Source organism: Bombina bombina, chromosome 2, assembly GCF_027579735.1.
Source record: "Bombina bombina isolate aBomBom1 chromosome 2, aBomBom1.pri, whole genome shotgun sequence".
In the NCBI taxonomy this organism is placed as follows: domain Eukaryota; kingdom Metazoa; phylum Chordata; class Amphibia; order Anura; family Bombinatoridae; genus Bombina; species Bombina bombina.
Window position 1 is genome coordinate 853,552,660 of NC_069500.1, and position 14,172 is coordinate 853,566,831.

A 14,172-nucleotide genomic window follows, 5' to 3' on the forward strand; every position below is an offset into this window, starting at 1 on the left:
AAGATAGATAATCCCTTTATTACCCATTCCCCAGTTTTGCATAACCAACACAGTTATAATAATACACATTTTACCGCTGTGATTACCTTGTATCTAAGCCTCTGCAAACTGCCCCCTTATTTCAGTTCTTTTGACAGACTTTTTTTGCATTTTAGCCAACAAGTGCTGACTCCTAGGTAACTTCACATGCAAGAGCTCAATGTTATCTATATGACACACATGAACTAACGCCCTCTAGTGGTGAAAACTGTCAAAATGCATTCAGATTAGAGGGGGACTTCAAGGTCTAAGAAATTAGCATATGAGTCTACCTAGGATTAACTTTCAACTAAGAATACCAAAAGAACAAAGCAAAATTGGTGATAAAAGTAAAATGGAAAGTTGTTTAAAATTTGCATGCCCTATCTGAATCATGAACATTTTATTTTGGACTTCACTGTCCCTTTAAAGGGATACTAAACCCAATTTTTTTCTTTCATGATTCAGATAGAGCATGAGATTTTAAGCACCTTTCTAATTTATTCCTATTATCAATTTTTCTTTGTTCTCATGCTATCTTGATTTGAAGAAGCAGTACTGTAAGCTTTAGAGCCGGGCCATGGTAGCACTTGCTGATTTGTGGCTAAATGTAGCAAACCAATCAGCAAGCTCTACTGAACTAAAAATGGGCCAGCTCCTAACCTTTTATTACTGCTTTTTCAAATCATGATAATATGAGAACAAAGAAAAATTGATAATAGGAGTAAATTAGAAAGTTGCTTAAAAATGCATGCTCTATCTGAATCGTGAAAGAAAAAAATGTTTGGTTAGTATCCCTTTAAGTGTCTATTTTTTGTGTTATATAATTGTTTTATATCTCTTGTACTCATGTTTAATGCATTTGAAAGTGGTGGCCTAGCTTTATGAGATGTAATTTAGCCTTTTAAGAAAATACTGTTAGTATTTAAATTGCTTTATTTTAGAATTGCAAAAGAAGTTGGAAGACATATTCAACAAAGCAATAAATAATGACACTAAACACAATGAAGTTTTCTATCAATTCTGCAACGTATTATGTGAGATAACATAATTCATGTAGCCAGTTCACTCAATGGACAGATGCAAACTTTTATAGACCCATAAATATAAACTTTGACCTTTTCAAGATTCTCTGTTATGACTGTTTCTCCATTGTACCTGTAGTGACAAGAATACTGAGGCTGTAAACAGACACAAGAGGGAATTCAAGTGAAAGCAGCTACATAATATTTAAAAGGTCAATGCAGTTTACAATCATTTTTTTGAGGATCTAAGAGGCATTAACATTTTAGTACTTGATTCTGATGACTCATATTATAACATCAACATAAGATATTACCTTTATTTTCAAATGAGAAATTAGTTTTATATTTTACTTATCTGTGTCATTCAATGAAATAATTTACATAGTATAATTGCAGGTTTTGTTCTTTATTGAAAATGATTTGCATTACTAAATGCTACAGAAACTCGTATTTCAGTACAGACACTTTCTTCTAAAAAAATGGTTTGTAAGTATGTATGTTCATTTGTCAATTTCATTCACTAACGAATCAAGAGAAAACTGCTAAATGAACATTTTTATTTGTAAGCATTCTTTAACCACAATAATAAAAAAAAGTGTGAGAAACTTTTAATATGGGCTTGTGGAACATAAATGTATACTCTTATATGTATCAACAGTAAAGGTAAATACTGGAGCCTTTGTATAAAGTAAGCCAGATAGGCTTGCAGCGTCATAAGAGTTAAGGCTGGCAGTGAGTGGGATAGAGGAATGGGAGTTGCAGTAAGTTTGCAATGATGTTGCAGGGACAGGGAATGGCTTATCTCTTATCCAGATGAATCTTGATTTCCTCTTCCACTTTTGCTCCAGGACAAGAGGCTGTCAAGTTGCTCTGATCATCTTTTCCACCATGAGTAGTTCCAAGCGTTCTGCAGCTACTCCTTTGAGATACAGGGATGGGAAGAACCCTTCTTCTGTCCGTAGTGACCTGGAAAACAGTGTAGACTCAGGGTTTTGCCAAACAAAATAAAAATTTATTGATGTTTCGTGGATGTTGCTCCCTTCTTCAGAACTAAATAGCCAACACATAACCCCCTTAAATAGGGCAAACAATAATACAATAATTACCTCCCCCAACAAACAGGCGCCAAAACAAATGCTGCAATACACACTGTGTAAACCGTCAAACTGGAAATGATATCACAGTACACTTCCAGTCCGTTTTGTAACATTACCCCTTATCAATATAAAAAATGTAAACACACCATTAATATAAAGTATAATTACCTAATACACATACTACTGATACACATAAAACTACTCTACTGTGTACACTACCTGCGGTTATTACTCACAACCGGAACTGGTGAAAACTGCTAATCTGGAAGTGCTCATGTTCACAAGACACTGGAAGTGGGGCATATTATTCAAGCTTTTGATCTCATGTCAACTAATTGTGAGACCCCTTTATCAGTAGTGAGTGCAGGGGGGTGACAACTTTCAGCCCTAAGACGGGAGTTGCGATCTGTCGGTTTTTAAAGTTGTCACCCCCTGCACTCACTAGAGGTATAGTTAAGTCGCAAGCAATACGTACAATCAGAAATCATTCTAATACTGATAAAGGGGTCTCACAATTACTTGACATGAGATCAAAATTCCTGGAAAGAGGATATAAAGCTAAACTAATTGATCCTATCTTTGAACAAACCAAGGGAATTACCCAAGATGATGTACTTCAACAAAAAAATACATATAAGGACACAACTACAAAAGTGATTATGACTACTACATTTGCTCCCAACACAGCACATCTGGGCCAAATAGTCAAAAAACATTGGAACATTCTACACTCGGATCCTAAACTAAAGTTTGCCAAATCAACCACCCTCTGGTGGGCTACAAACGTAATGCTAGCATCCATGATCTTTTGGTTAAAACAGACCCGGTTAGCTTGTACCAAACTACCACCACAACAAACAGATGCCCAAATTGTTCCACGTGTAATGGTCTAATCCACTAAGAAATTTATTCACCCACATACCAATAAGAAATATGCTATTCTACACTCAATTACATGTACTACTGAGTATGTTGTGTACATGCTGTTTTGTCCACGTGGGAAACATTATATTGAAAGACACAAGGGACTTTGCGTGAAAGCATGGCAAACCATAGGATGGTCATGAGGCAAGCTATAGAAAAAGGATGCTCTGACCAACCTGTGGAGCACCACTGGATGGAGGCCAAGCATCTGGTAGCTTCGTAAAAGTGATCCTGACTGACCACATACCAAAGCCATCAAGAGGAGGAAACAGAAATAGGTTACTTCTCAGGAGAGAAGCTGAATGGATTCTGAGATTGGACACTATTGCTCCCAGGGGTTTGAATTCTATGTCTGATTTTGGTTGTCTCATGTGAACATGGCTATATTTAAATAGAGGCTCATGAGAAAAAGTATCTACCATAGTAGGATGCATTGCAGGTACCAACATGTCTGTGGACACCAGGTATGTGCATTTTGCAACCTTTTGGCTTCACACCGGGGTTTTTTTTTTACCCTGGGGTTGATTCTTTGGCATTGGTGTTGGTATACTTCCTAACTTAGCTCATCTTGCAAATAAATTGGCCGCATGCTGTAACTGATCATGTTTATATCTTGACAACATCTAACATAGTTACCCCAGATGGGATCTTTGGTACTTGACAGAGAATAAGTATCCATAACAGCTTAGAAAGCTCTATTCTAGTTGGAGGTGTTCAATGTCCAATTAATACCTATTCATTGCCAGTAGTAGACATGTATGTATATATATATATATATATATATATATATATATATATATATATATTTGTCTGCTTCTATTTTTTCTGCTCCAATATTTTTTCTGCTTCAATTTTCTCTGTATTGATACACTGGTGGTTAGGTAAAACTTTTTTTTTTTTTTACTTTTCAATATACTTTTTATTAGTTATTCCAATACACTTATTAGGCACATTGTATGTAGTAACACAAATTACTAACACTGTATGCTTGTTTGCCTATTTTATATTTATAAGTAATAGTGCTCTTTAAACGTTTACACTTATTTTGTGCCCCATTTTCAGTACCCATTTTTGTGTTACACAAGCTTGGATAATATGCCCCACTTCCAGTGTCTTGTGAACATGAGCACTTCCGGATTAGCAGTTTTCACCAGTTCCGGTTGTGAGTAATAACAACCGCACGTAGTGTACACAGTAGAATATTTTTATGTTTATCAGTAGTATGTGTATTAGGTAACTATACTTTATATTAATGGTGTGTTTACGTTTTTTTATATTGATAAGGGGTAATGTTACAAAACAGACCGGAAGTGTACTGTGATATCACTTCCGGTTTGACAGCTTACACAGTGTGTATTGCAGCATATGTTTTGGCGCCTGTTTGTTGGGGGAGGTAATTATTGTTTGCCCTATTTAAGAGGGTTATGTGTACCACTATTTAGTTATGAAAAAGGGGAGCAACATCCCTGAAACATCAATAAATTTTGATTTTGTTTGGCAAAACCCTGAGTCTACACTGTCTTTGTTCAGTATATATATATATATATATATATATATATATATATATATATATATATATATATATATTGTGACAGAAAGCAAGGCCTGGTTATAAATGGAAGATATTTAAGACCAAGCATTGTACATGCTATTTCTCCTTTCAGTTAAAACCCCAGGGAGAAAGAGTGTGTATTTGATTATGCAGTTGATAAACTGTGTTCTGGGTCCCTGGGGTTTGGGATAATTGGAGAGAGGGTGGGCCATTATCCCAGACAGCTGTGAAGCTGTCCAGCAGCTAATCACAGGTGTGGCTAATTAGAAGTTGTGAGGGTTTAAATAGCAGCCTCACTTAGGCCTTGGGAGAGAGTTACACAGCTACAGAAGCTGGTGTGTGTGTTTGTTACACTGTGTAAAATACTTTTGTTCCTGTGAACTGTATAAGGACATTATTTTTACAAAGCACTTGTGGAATGCTGTGAAGTGCTGGGACACATTTAAAAGTACTTAACTTTGCTGCAGAGGAAGGATTTCCCTCTTTTGAAAATGAACTGCCTGTTTGTTATTGCTGTGAAAAATAAAGCCTTTTAAACTACAGTGGACTGTCCTGTGCTGCATTTGTGCCCTAGAAGACCGTAGTTAAAAGTGGTCCCTGTTACACTTGGTGGAGAATGCGGGCATATTGCTAGAGACTGTGATAAAGATGAATTTATGGACTGTAATGTTGCACATTCACTATTGTCTAATAGCAACAGCTCTGTTAATAATGATTCCCATTGGTGTACTGTGACGGTTAATGGTAAAGTGTCTAGGGCTTTGCTTGATTCAGGAAGTATGGTCACACTAGTGGCTAAATCTTTAGTACCAGATGCAGTATTAGATTATGGGGAAAAAATGGGAATTATCTGTGTTCATGGAGATAAACGGGAATATCCTACAGCTGAGGTGGAGATTGAGACTCAGTGTGGTAAATTAAAATATTGTGTTGGTGTAGTACCAAATTTAGCCCATGAGGTGGTGATAGGGAGAGATTTTCCAAAATTTCTGGAGTTATGGGAATCTCCAGAAATATTTCAAACTTCTGATATTTATGTATTTCCTTTCTGTGAAACTGATTTTGAAGGGGGTTCCATTGAAAAGGAGAAAAATAAGATTTATTGCCCTATGCCTGTATTAGTAGGTGATCAACCTTCTCAGAGTAATGAAGTACCAAGTACTAGCTCGGAAAATATTGATGATTTGATAGATCTGGTTGGTGGCCCTGGTAATTTAAAAAAAAAACCAATGGGAGGATCCAACATTGGTAGAGGCAAGAAATAATATCAGGGTTATAAATGATGTTGTGACACAGCCAGGAAATGTATTACCCTATCCTTATTTTGAAGCAGTTAATGATTTGGTATATCGTGTAGAGAAGAAAGGAACAGACATTGTTAAACAACTTTTGGTGCCCCAGACTTTTAGGAACACTGTATTAAATCTTGCACATAACCACATTTTAGGGGGGCATTTGGGAGTTGAGAAAACCAAAGAGAGAGTTCTTAGAAGGTTTTATTGGCCAGGGATATTTGTAGCCATCAAGGATCATTGTGCTTCATGCCCTAAGTGTCAACTTACAGCTCCTGCTAAAGATTTTCGTAACCCTTTAGTGCCCTTGCCTATAACTGATGTGCCTTTTGAAAGAATTGCTATGGACTTGGTGGGTCCACTGGTTAAATCTGCTAGAGGACATCAGTATATACTGGTAATCCTTGATTATGCTACACGCTATCCTGAGGCAGTTCCCCTTCGTAACAGCTCTGCAAAGTCCATAGAAAAAGAACTCATGCTAATGTTTAGCAGGGTCGGGATACCTAAGGAAATTTTGACAGACCAAGGAACTCCATTTATGTTCAGGGTTACAAAAGAATTGTGTAAATTGTTGGGCATAAAACAACTAAGGACCTCAGTATATCACCCTCAGACTGATGGTTTAGTAGAAAGGTTTAACAAAACTCTCAAAAGTATGCTAAGAAAGGTAATTACACAGATGGGAGAAATTGGGACCTTCTGTTACCCTATTTAATGTTCTCTATCAGGGAGGTTCCCCAGGCTTCTACAGGTTTTTCCCCATTTGAACTGTTATATGGGCGGCATCCCAGGGGATTACTAGATATAGTTAAAGAGACTTCGGAGCAAGAGACAACACCTTATCGAAGTATTATTGAACATATTTCCCAAATGCAGGATCGTATGGAAGCTGTCATGCCCATTGTAAGGGAACATATGGGAAAAGCACAGGAAGCACAAAAGTACAGCTACAACCATAATGCTAGAGCCAGGGTGTTTCAACCTAGGGATAGGGTGTTAGTTCTGGTCCCTACAGTTGAAAATAAATTCTTGGCTACTTGGCAGGGCCCATATGAGATAATTGAGAAAGTGTGTGATGTTAATTACAAAGTAAGTCAGCCAGGGAGAAGGAAACCTGAGCAAATATATCATATAAATCTGTTAAAACCTTGGAAAGATAGGGAAGTTTTAGTTGCCTTAAAACCTACAGAACTCCCTGTCACTGAACCAGAGGTAAATATATCGGAAACCCTATCTGTACATCAGAAGCGAGAGGTCAAGGATTTTATTAGAATAAACAAAGAGGTATTTTCTGTGGTACCGGGAAAAACTAATGTTATTAAGAATGACATAATAACAGAACCAGGGAAGAAGGTCTGCCTTAAACCCAATAGGGTCCCTGAGGCTCGTAGAAAGGCTATTAAACTGGAGGTAGAAAAAATGTTAAAGATTGGGGTAATTGAGGAATCACAAAGTGAGTGGAACAGTCCAATCGTGCTTGTTCCAAAGCCGGATGGTTCATTAAGGTTCTGTAATGACTTTCGTAAGCTTAATTGTGTTTCCAAATTTGACACTTACCCAATGCCTAGAGTAGATGAGTTGATAGAAAGGTTAGGAAAAGCACGTTATCTCACTACAATTGATTTAATGAAAGGGTATTGGCAGGTGCCTCTCACTAGTCAAGCAAAGGAAAAGACAGCTTTTTCAACCCCAGAGGGCTTATTTCAGTATACGGTGTTGCCATTTGGTTTACATGGGGCCCCGGCAACATTCCAGAGGATGATGGATAGAATTCTGAAACCCCATGTTCGTTATGCGGCAGCATATTTGGATGATGTTATAATTTATAGTACAGATTGGGAGTCCCATCTTCCAAAAGTTCAAGCAGTACTTGATGCAATACGGTCCGCTGGGTTAACTGCCAATCCTGCAAAATGTACTGTTGGTTTACAGGAAGCTAAGTACTTGGGTTATACTATTGGTAGAGGATTAGTTAAACCTCAGACAACAAAAGTAGAGGCCATACAGAACTGGCCACAGCCTCTAACTAAAAAACAAGTAAGAGCATTTATTGGGATAACTAGTTATTATAGAAGGTTTATCCCGAATTTCGCTACAATTGCGGCACCCTTGACAGATCTCACAAAAGCAAGGGCCCCAATTATGATAAAATGGTCCCCAGAAGCAGAACAAGCTTTTAAGCATTTGAAAGATGCCCTTTGTGCCCATCCAGTTTTGGTAACCCCCAATTTCGCTAAAGATTTTATTGTACAGACAGATGCCTCTGATGTTGGTTTAGGAGCAGTTCTCTCGCAGGAGTGTCAGGGAGAAGAGCATCCTGTCCTTTTCCTAAGCAGAAAACTTATTTCACAGGAAAAGAACTATTCTATAGTGGAGAAAGAATGCCTTGCCATTAAGTGGGCTTTAGAGACCCTTAGGTACTATCTGTTGGGAAGAAAATTTAAATTAATAACAGATCATGCTCCTCTCACATGGATGAGTCAGAATAAGGAAACAAATTCAAGGGTTACTAGGTGGTTTCTTAGCTTGCAACCCTTCAATTTTACTGTTGAGCACAGGGCTGGTCTTTTGCAGGGCAATGCTGATGGTTTGTCTCGGGTACATTCATTGATGTCCATGGTCGCTCAACCCACTGGGTGTGAGCTGGGGGGGAGGATATGTGACAGAAAGCAAGGCCTGGTTATAAATGGAAGATATTTAAGACCAAGCATTGTACATGCTATTTCTCCTTTCAGTTAAAACCCCAGGGAGAAAGAGTGTGTATTTGATTATGCAGTTGATAAACTGTGTTCTGGGTCCCTGGGGTTTGGGATAATAGGAGAGAGGGTGGGCCATTATCCCAGACAGCTGTGAAGCTGTCCAGCAGCTAATCACAGGTGTGGCTAATTAGAAGTTGTGAGGGTTTAAATAGCAGCCTCACTTAGGCCTTGGGAGAGAGTTACACAGCTACAGAAGCTGGTGTGTGTGTTTGTTACACTGTGTAAAAGACTTTTGTTCCTGTGAACTGTAAAAGGACATTATTTTTACAAAGCACTTGTGGAATGCTGTGAAGTGCTGGGACACATTTAAAAGTACTTAACTTTGCTGCAGAGGAAGGATTTCCCTCTTTTGAAAATGAACTGCCTGTTTGTTATTGCTGTGAAAAATAAAGCCTTTTAAACTACAGTGGACTGTCCTGTGCTGCATTTGTGCCCTAGAAGACCGTGGTTAAAAGTGGTCCCTGTTACACTATATATATATATATATATATATATATATATATGTTACACTCCGATCCGCTCATCGCTGTGTCTCCGCAGCTCCTGGATCTCCTCTGTGTCTCTCACGTCAAGTTGCCTAGCAAAGTGACGCGCTCCTCAGGACACTCCTCTCTGACGTCGGCCTCTCTCTCTGCCTTTAAATCCTGGCGGGAGATCTTACTCGGGGCCCGTTTGTTTGTTGCTGACTCCGGTGCTGTGTGAGTACTTTTGCTGATCCTGTATTTGACCCTTGCCTGTCTGACTACGAACTCTGCTTAACCCTCAATAACTGTCTCCTGGATATATTGACCCTAGCCGGCCTGACCTTGCTTTTGCCTAGTCCCTTAAACTGTCTCCTCGATATACTGACCCTTGCCTGCCTGACCTTGCTTTTGCCTAGTCCCTCAAACTGTCGCCTGGATATACTGACCCTTGCCTGCCTGACCTTGCTTTTGCCTTAACCCTAGCAAACCTGCTTAAAGAGACATTTATTTTTTGTTTGCTACAAACCTGCTTAAAGAGACATTATCGTTTGTTAGCTGCAAACCTGCTTAAAGGGTCATTTATATTTTGTTTGCTGCAAAACCTGTTTAAAGGGACATTATCATTTGTTTGCTGTAATCCTGCTTAAAGAGACATTCATTTTCTGTTGGCCGCAAACCTGCTTAAAGGGACATTATCATTGTTTGCTGCAAACCTGCTTAAAGGGACATTATCATTTATTTGTTGCTAACCTGCTTAAATGGATATTTATCATTTGTTGGATACAAACCTGCTTAAAAGGACATTTATCATTTGTTTGTTGCAAACCTGCTTAAAAGGACGTTTATCATTTTACCTTCCTACTACTTAAAGTTATTATCCTGTCTTAAAGGGTTCATTTGCAATCTCTTGTGTATCAATTCAGACCTCAAGAAATTATACAGAGATTCTACTTCTTTTGTGAATACATTGTATCCTGCTTATTTTCTTTCCTGAGTGGGTCACGTCCTGGTTATTTCTCAGTGTGCTAGCGCGTGTTTTACTTTTCATGCTAGCAGTTTGGTTGAATCCTGGGCTGATCCTTTAAGGCTGACATTACAAACGGGCCAGAAATGGACCCCACCAGGGACCATTGCTGGGATCTCATGCTACTCACTTGCAATCCTTGAACTCAAAGTTGGATCAGATAACTACATTACTACAGAGTTTGGTTGCTCCTATACCTCCCAATCCTACTCCTTTGGAAACCTCTCCTCCTATGAATCCTACTAACCAGTCACAAGGGCAACTCAGTCCTAGGATACCCCTTCCAGATAAATATGATGGGAATCCTGAAGACTGTAGGGGTTTTTTGAATCAATGCCGCCTTCACTTCCGTAACAGCCCAGTCCTTTTTGCTACTCCCTCTTCTAGAATCACCTTCCTTATATCCTTAATGAAAGGAAAAGCCTTAGCTTGGGTATCACCTTTGCTTGAAAAGAATGATCCAATACTCCTGGATGTGGATTCCTTCCTCTCTGTATTTTCAAATGTCTTTGACAAACCTGGAAGATCCTCCGCTGCTGAAGCTTCCCTCTTAGACCTACGACAGGGAGGTCAATCTGTGTCTCAATATGCCATTGAGTTCCGCACTCTAGCATCAGAAACTACTTGGAATCAGGGAGCTCTTAGAGCAGCCTTTCGTAAAGGACTTTCTGAACGTCTCAAAGATGAATTGGTGTACCGGGAACTTCCAGACTCCCTAGAAGCTGATTAATCTTTGTGTTTGTCTCGATTCCAGATATCGCGAACGCCAACAAGAAAGAGAGAGAAGTCAGAAATCTTCAAATAGATCTTCTTTTCATCCGGCTCCTCGTTTCTCTAACCCAATAACTCCCGCTTCTCCTCCTTCATGTCAGGCTGTACCAATGGAAGTAGGCACCATAAGACTAACTGAAACTTAACGCCTGAGAAGACGCTCTCTTGGCCTATGTTTGCCTTAAAGGACACTTGTTAAGGGATTATCCCACCAGACCAGTAAGAGCCAGGGCTTAACTTCTGACTGGGGGACTGAGTTAAGCCAAATAGGATTTCATTCCCTCAATAATAAACTTTTTGTTCCAGTGACTCTTCAATATGGAGGAAACAAGATTCATACCCAAGCTCTCATCGACTCGGGTGCCGGAGGAGTCTTGATTGACTCCACATATGTATCTACTCACACTATACCCTTACTTAGGAAAGAGTATTCAGTTCCTGTGTCTACTGTTAGTGGAGATCCTTTGGGTTCCGGACTCAACCCATTCTATTTACTGTAGGAGTTCTTCATTCTGAGACAATATGTTTTGACATCATCTCGACTCCTCAATTTCCCATAATTTTGGGTCTTCCTTGGCTCCAATTACATAACCCTATCTTCTCTTGGACTCAAGGTGAACTCACCTCTTGGGGATCTTCATGTCAAACCAGTTGTCTTCAAGTACCCACTAAAGTGCCACTTACTATTGCTCTCACTACCGATACTTCTGGGTCATTACCAACGCCTTATCAAGATTTTGTTGATGTTTTTTCAAAGAAAGAAGCAAAACGGCTTACTCCTCACCGTCCTTTTGATTGCCCCATTGATCTTCTTCCTGGGGCACCTTTACCTCGTGGCAAGACTTACCCGCTTTCAAAGCCTGAGAATGTAGCTTTGGAGGAATATATTCAAGATAATTTGGCTAGAGGATTTATTCGACCTTCCTCTTCTCCTGTAGGGGCTGGGTTCTTTTTTGTGGTGAAAAAGGATGGAGGTTTGCGACCTTGTATTGATTACAGGGGTTTGAATCAAATCACAATCAAGAACAGTTACCCTATACCTCTTATTCCTGAATTGTTTACCTATCTTCAAGGATCCACAATATTTACCAAACTGGATCTTCGTGCTGCGTACAATCTTGTCCGTATGCGCAAGGGTGATGAATGGAAGACAGCCTTTAACACTTGAATTGGGCATTATGAGTATTTGGTCATGCCTTTTGGGCTATGTAATGCCCCTGCTGTTTTTCAACACTTTGTGAATGAGATTTTTCGGGATTTTTTGAACACTTTTGTCATCATATACCTTGACGATATTCTAATTTTTTCTCAAACCTATCAAGAACATGTGCACCACGTCAGGAAAGTATTGCAATGGTTAAGAGATAACCATTTGTTTGCCAAACTGGAGAAATGTTCATTTCATCAAAGATCCATACCTTTCTTGGGTTATGTAATATCCTTATCTGGATTTGAAATGGATCCAGCTAAACTTTCTGCCATTTTGGATTGGCCTAGACCTGATTCTCTTAAAGCTCTACAACATTTTCTGGGATTCGCCAGTTAGTACCGAACATTTATCAAGGGATTTGCAACTATCACTACACCTCTTACTTCTCTCACTAAAAAGGGGCAAAACTGTAAATAATAGCCTCCAGAGGCTATTAAGGCTTTTGAGTCTCTCAAAGAAGCCTTTTCTTCTGCACCTATACTCCGCCACCCAAATCCGGATTTTCAATTTATCCTAGAAGTGGATGCCTCTTCTGTTGCTGCTGGGGCTATTCATTCCCAACGATTACCTGACACAGGAAAGATTCATCCTGTAGGTTCCTTCTCCAAGAAATTTACCTCTTCTGAATTAAATTACAACTTAGGCAATAAAGAGTTGCTTGCCATCAAGATGGCTCTGGACAAATGGAGGCATTGGTTGGAGGGTACTGCTTTACCGTTTTCCATACTCACAGATCATAAAAACCTTCTTTATCTACAAACTGCCAAATGTTTGAATTCCAGGCAGGCTCGTTGGTCTTTATTCTTCTCACGTTTTCATTACAATCTTTCATATATACCTGGTTCTAAGAATATGAAAGCAGATGCCCTTTCCAGACAATTTCAACTTACCTTTACTCCTATGGTAGAGGTACCATCCTTCAACCACATAAAGTCATAGCTCAGTTATAAACTTCTTGCTTACAGGAATTACAGTCTGCTCAAAAGTATCTTCCTTTGTCCTGCAAACCTCCTGATGGTTTACTATTTGTTCCTGAACATCTTCGTTTCAAGATCCTCCATTGGGCTCATGATAGTCCTCTCTCCGGACATCCAGGTATCAGTAACACTGTTCGGAATCTCAAACAGTATGTCTGGTGGCCAACTCTCACTCAAGATGTTAAAGACTATGTTTCAGTTTGCACACAATGTGCTACCAATAAGACTCCTCGACAACTCCCTCCTGGATTGCTTCAGCCTTTGCCCATTCCTCACCAGCCTTGGACCCATTTATCTATGGATTTTCTTACCAATCTCCCTCTTTCAGCTGGGAACAACACTATTTGGGTGGTTGTCGACAGGTTCACTAAAACAGCTCATTTCATTCCTTTGCCTGGTTTACCCTCTGCCAAAAGACTTTCTGAGCTTTTTCTTTTACATATTGTGAAATTACACGGGTTCCCACTGGATATCGTCTCCGATAGAGGGGTACAATTTGTTTCTCGGTTCTGGAAATTGCTCTGCAGACATTTGGTACTACAGTCTCTTTGTCTACTTCACATCATCCGCAGTCTAATGGCCAAACTGAAAGAGTTAACCAGTGCCTGGAGACTTATCTTAGACATTATGTGGACCATCATCATTCTAATTGGACTTGTTATCTTCCATTAGCAGAATTGGCTCATAATGCCCAATACAATTTGTCTCTTCAGTCTTCTCCCTTTTATGCAGCTTACTTATCATTTGTTGGATACAAACCTGCTTAAAGGGACATTTATCATTTGTTTGTTGCAAACCTGCTTAAAAGGACGTTTATCATTTTACCTTCCTACTACTTAAAGTTATTATCCTGTCATAAAAGGTTCATTCGCAATCTCTTGTGTATCAATTCAGACCTCAAGAAATTATACAGAGATTCTACTTCTTTTGTGAATACATTGTATCCTGCTTATTTTGTTTCCTGAGTGGGTCACGTCCTGGTTATTTCTCAGTGTGCTAGCGTGTGTTTTACTTTTCACGCTAGCAGTTGGGTTGAATACTGGGCCGATCCTTTAC